This window comes from Podarcis bocagei, assembly GCF_964188305.1.
Source record: "Podarcis bocagei genome assembly, chromosome: 3".
NCBI classification, from domain to species: domain Eukaryota; kingdom Metazoa; phylum Chordata; class Lepidosauria; order Squamata; family Lacertidae; genus Podarcis; species Podarcis bocagei.
Window position 1 is genome coordinate 94,620,361 of NC_138127.1, and position 6,172 is coordinate 94,626,532.

A 6,172-nucleotide genomic window follows, 5' to 3' on the forward strand; every position below is an offset into this window, starting at 1 on the left:
CCCCAATAAGTTCAATGGGGCTTACTCTTTGATAAGTGGATACAAAGCAGCCAATGTTGCTTCTTAAAAATCTACAGCTATTTCCCCTTTCCTGGTTTGGGGTAAGCAGAGCTGCTAGCAAAATTACCAGCAGCCCTAATAGCATTGTCATTAATGAGTCAGTCTGAAACTACTAACTCCTCCTTTTCTTTTCTTTTCCTTCACACCTGACTAATTCAAAACGAGATTCCAGCTTTTTCTTATAAACCAAGAATAATAATGATCAAAAAGCAATCGTCAAAAGCAAAACCATAAAACCCAAGCCATTCACATCACAATTACCCTAAATGAAAGTTATTGTTTTGCTAATCCCAGGAACAGCTTGCAAGGGGAGATTTGGGTCTTTCTTTAATAATGTAAAGTTAATACGCAGTCCTCTTGTAATTATCTTTATCAGAAGACCCCTGTTTAATCTGCATGTTTAGCAGAAAAGGACCAAATCAAAAAGTGATCTGCTTTAGAGCACTTGATGTAAGCTGTTTGTAAATCGTTTGCATAAACAGATGAAGCGGGGAAATGCAATCCAGGTGCAAGAAATGGAATCAGAGGTACAAATAGCTGCAGTCTCCCCTCTCCCGCTTTCCTGTTTTTGTTTGGTGACACGTGGCTTGTGGTTAAACGCAACAACTCTCTCAATTTAAAAGAGAGAGCCTGAAACTTAGCAGATTTTAGCTTTACTGATGGATTTGACGGATGCTAAAAATAAAGTTGACCTGGAATCACAGCTTGAATTTGGCCAAGCCTGATGCCAGTGTCCAAAAGACACACTGAAGAGCTGGCAAGCTGGCTTTGTTGGTCAGCCAAATAACAAACCACCCAGAAACAGTGTGGAATTTGCAGTTTTTCTTTCTTTCCTTAAGAATGCATTTTAGTTAGGATATATTTCTCTTGTGATCACTGCTAATGCAGAATAGAAATTGGGAGGGGAGAAAGCCAGTTTAAAACCAATTGTACATGCTAACCAATGTAGGTTTTATAGTGGAATTTCAACATGGAGTGTGTTCCTGAGAAATACCCTACAATCTCCCCTGATACAACACAGATTTGGAGCAAGTTGCTCTCAGGTGTCCTTTCCCCTCCCAGTAATTACCAAAATAAACAATAAATGAGAAGTGTGTGTGTGTGAGAGAGAGAGGGGGGGTATGTGTCAGTTTATCTCTTCTTTTCTGCTCACATGTGAAGTGGAAGTTTCTATTCTGTATCAATAATTTTGAGTGAGGGGCTAAAGGGTAGCAATTATTCCAGATTAATTCTTACAGAATAGATTGCTGCAATCCTAGGACTATCATTTACAGAATAGGGAGCATTGAAAGGAGGGTAAAGGGAGGCTTGCTCCCAAGAAGTGCTGGATGTTTTGGGGAAGTTTAAATCATAAACTGGAAATTAAGATAAGGCTACAATCTTAGACATGTTTATTTGAAAGTTAACTTTAAAAAGATCAGTGGGATTTGCTGGAGATTTGGTGTGGGAGAATTCATGTCGTAGGGTCCATTATTTCTCTTTCGGATATCTAAAATGTGGGACAAGCCTTGCCCCCTCCCCAGAAATACACTTGCCTCTTCTGTACCACCCCACATCTTCCGCCTGCCCCCATGCTGCCCATGCTATCAATTGTAGATGGACTGAGAAGCAACTCCCTCTTCCCTTTGGGATAATCGCAAAAGCAGCTTGTAGAGTGCAGCAGCTGAGAGTCATTTGTACACCTGACACTGATTCCTGCCCCCCTCCCCAAAAACAAAATTCCATTTCCCATTTCTTTTTGTGCAGCTTAATAATGGAACACCAAAACACCAGTGAACAGACAGCAATATATTGTCTAAGATCCTAAGCGAAAAGGACAATGTGTCTGTGAGCACATGTGCCAGTGAAGAGCTTTTTTTAAAGTTGAGGGCCACATTTCCTTCTAGGCAACCTTCCAGGGGCCATATGCCAATAGTGAGTGGGGATCAGAGGCACAAATAGGTGGAGCAACAAATGTATATTTTACCTATGTGCAGTAGGCTAGTTTCTACACATGTTGCTCAAAGACCCTAGTCTTTAGCTAGGCTAGCAGGAGGCACAACTAGAGTTCAAGGACACATTTCATGCTCATGGAGGGTGTGAAGCAAGCCAGTAAGGGGTACAGCCTGGAGAAAAATAATGTCATTAGGGAGAGTACCCAGACTGAGAGGCTTGGAGGGCTGCATTTGGGGGGGTAGGGGGATTGATATGAAGAGAGGCAGACTCCTTGGTTTTCTCCATCTGTGTTGCTTTGTTTGCCCCCATCCCATTGTTTACCATCTTGTCTGATGAAGAACTATGGAGAACTCAAAAGCTTACACATTGCTTTGTGATAGTTTAAGGTAAAGGAACCCCTGACCATTAGGTCCAGTCGTGGCTGACTCTGGGGTTGCAGCGCTCATCTCGCTTTATTGGCCGAGGGAGACGGCGTACAGCTTCCGGGTCATGTGGCCAGCATGACTTAGCCACTTCTGGCGAACCAGAGCAGCGCACAGAAACGCTGTTTACCTTCCCGCCAGAGTGGTACCTATTTATCAACTTGCACTTTGACATGCTTTTGAACTGCTAGGTTGGCAGGAGCAGGAACCGAGCAATGGGAGTTCACCCCATTGCAGGGATTCGAACCGCCGACCTTCTGATCGGCAAGTCCTAGGCTCTGTGGTCTAACCCACAGCGCCACCCGCGTCCCTTGTGATAGTTTAGTTGTCCTATTAAAGGTATTGTCTTAATATTGATTTTGGCATTCATGCAACAAATAACCTTGCTCATGGGACCTGTCCAGGGTTCTGAAGGATTTGTTTCTGATTGCATGTGCTTACTAATTTTGTCCCCCGTCCTTAAGAGTCCTTAGAGCAGTGTTTCCCAACCTTTTTTGGGCAAAGGCACACTTGTTTCATGAAAAAAATCTCGAGGCACACCACCATTACAGCCCCGTGACGTCAGCGCGCAGCATCACGCCGGGAGGGACATGAATTGCTAGCAAATTACATAATCACCTCCTTGAGGGCTGGCTCATCTTCTCCGAAGGCAGAACCCCATTAATTAACAGCACAGACTCACACCATAGCCAAGACGAGGGGGAAAAACCTCAGTCATGCACAGTCATGCACATGTGGGGGCTAAATGAGGACGAAGACCGGGCAGAGAGCAGGGTTCAAATCACCCCACCTGGCCAGGACAATCCCTGGGTGCTCCCTTGGGCCACTCGCCTGACCCACCTCGCAGGGCTGTTGTTGCGAGGATAACACGGGGAGAACCACGCGCGCCCCCGGGAGCTCCTTGGAGGAGAAAGCGGGCGATGAATGCAATGCACGAAATATATGAGAGGCGACCAGGTTTTGCAGGTGAGGGGCCCCCGCCAGCCTCCGCTTCCAACACCCGGCGCAACGACGCCGAAGTTTCCCCCCGGGCTCGGCTCGGGGAGCAGCGCTGCTCCCCCCCGGCTCCCCTTCGCCCTCCCGGCTCTCTCTGCCGCCCACTGGGGACTCCCCTCACCTGCCAAGTCCGGAGCGCCGGTGGAAGTTGCATGCATGCATGCAGGGCGCCGCGTTGCCATTGCATTGCACTGCACTCCATGCAACGCCTGCACGCATGCATTGCTTTGCACGCCCGCCAAGGGGTCTCCCCGCGGTCCGATGCGTCCCCTCCGGCACGGATGCAGCATTGCAAAAATAACCCCCCCCCGACGCAGCCCTACCTGGGGGGCAGCCTCCACCTCCGCCGCTCCGCCTCCGCGGGGATCCCCAGGCTCCATCCTGCCCCCCGATCTCCGCGGGGGCGCAGGCAGGCTGCGCGGGGTCTGCGCAGAAGAGCCCCTGCCCGCCCGGCCGCCGCCGCCGCGCTCATTCCATGGCCGGGAGAAGAGCGCTTCAAACAAAACGCCCGGCCCGCCAGGCCACGCTGGGAAACGTAGTTCGCGCACCCCGCGCGGGCGCGGAGCCCAAGGGCGAGGGGACTACAGATCCCGGCAGCCCCCGCGCCGGGGACGGAGGGGGAGAGGCCGGGTGCAGGGATGGAGGGACGGGTGGGCGAGCGAGTGAGTGGCAGCCGCCAAGCCTTGGCCGAGAGCCAGGAAGGGCCTCCCCGGAGGAGGAGGAGGAGGGAGGCGCAGAGCGGGAGGGAGGGAGGGAACCCCAGGGGTCATCTAGTGACGGTGCCCCAATCGAAAATTTGACTTTAAAAAAAAAATCTTTCGAATTTTTTAATTTTTCCCGCGGCACACCAGGCAACATCTCGCGGCACACTAGTGTGCCGCGGAACAGTGGTTGGGAAACACTGCCTTAGAGTTGTAACTTTCCTGTCTGTTAGTCCCCTGCTCTGTGAGTCTACCATAAACTCCTGCCTAACTTTCTTCCTTCAGACTCCCATGGACTCATCCTTGCCTTAATTGGAAAAGGGTTTTTCCCTGTCTGGGGGAGAAGACAATGGTACCTCTATTGGAAGATGCCATAGTTCAGTGGCAGAGCACATGCTTCCCATGCAAAAGGCCTCAGGATCAATCTCTGGCATTTCCAGCTAAAAGGCTCAAATTGTGGGTGATGAGAAAGCCTGAGAGCTGCTGCCAGCCAGAGTACAGAATTTGGGGCTAGAATGATGAACAAATGGCTTGAACTTCTGTAAGGCAGCTTTGCAGATACAGTCTGGCTGCCATGGCTTACAATATATATTACTTCTAACGGGATGTTTTGTAAAGCATGCTGTGTTTTTAATAAATCACCTGTTCCTCCTGTGCCATCAGTACTCCCTCACTACATGGAGAATTAAGACAGAACAGGCAATTAAAGGTATCCAAGGGTTCATTGCCAAGAAATCTGATGGTTCTTGATTTTCCAGGTCCGAATGGCTGCAGATGATTATTGGGATGCCTTCACTGTCTAATTAATGGTTATGCTAAATATGCTACAGTGTAGACCCCCACTTATGGGGCGCGGGTGGCACTGTGGTCTAAACCACTGAGCCTTGGGCTTGCTGATCAGAAGGTTGGCGGTTTGAATCCCCACAACGGGGTGAGCTCCCATTGCTCGGTCCCAGCTCTTGCCAACCTAACAGTTCGAAAGCATGCCAGTGCAAGTAGATAAATAGGTACCACTCTGTCGGGAAGGTCAACGGCATTTCCGTGCGCTGCTCTGGTTCATCAGAAGTGGTTTAGTCATGCTGGCCACATGACCCGGAAGCTGTATGCCGGCTCCCTCGGCCAATAAAGCTAGATGAGCGCCGCAACCCCAGAGTCGGCCACGACTGGACCTAATGGTCAGGGGTCCCTTTACCTTTAGACCCCCACTTACAGTTATGCTGTGTTAGTATCTCTGAACAGACACCCTGCTATCTTGCTAGTGGTTGTCTTTAGCATTCTTTATTACTATCTGTCGCCATATCACTATGACAGAATGAAGAGGTGGTTAAGGGGTGACAATACCCAGTGGTCCTGAGGGGAAGACCGTAGCTCTGTGGCAAAACATCTACTTTGCATGTAGAAGGTCCCAGGTCCAATCCCTGGGATCTGTAGGTGGGGTTGGGAGAGAACCCCATTTGAAACGCAGGAGAGCTGCTGCCAATCAGTGTAGGTAGTACTGAGCTAAATGGCCACCTGTCTGACTTGATATAGCTTCCTATGGGCTATGCCTTGAGAATCCACAAAAGGGCAACCAAAATGATCCAAGAGGTGGAGCTACTCTTCTATGGGGAAAGGTTGCAGCTTTTGGGACTTCTAGGTTTAGAGAAAAGGAGAGTAAGGTGACAGGATAGAAGTTTGGATAACACTGGAATTCGTAGACACCCAATGAAGCTGAATGGTGGAGGATTTTGGACAGATAAAATACTTTTTAATGCAGTTAAACTATGGAACTCTCTTCCACAAGAGGCAGTGACGGCCGCCAACTTGGATGGCTTCAAAAGAGGGTTAGACAATTTCATGGCAGGATGTTTCTGCATCCAGTTGCTGGAAACTGCAGGAAAGGAGGGTGCCGTTGCGCTGAGGTCCTGCTTGCAGGTTCTTGCAGGGATCTGGGTGGCCTGCAGCCTCTTCTTGTGTGCCAGCGACGGGGTGGGGGTGGGGGTGGACGTGTTGAGGGCAGGGAGATGGGGGACACACGCCGAAGCCGATGGGGCTTGCGCACCTCATAGTGAAATCTGT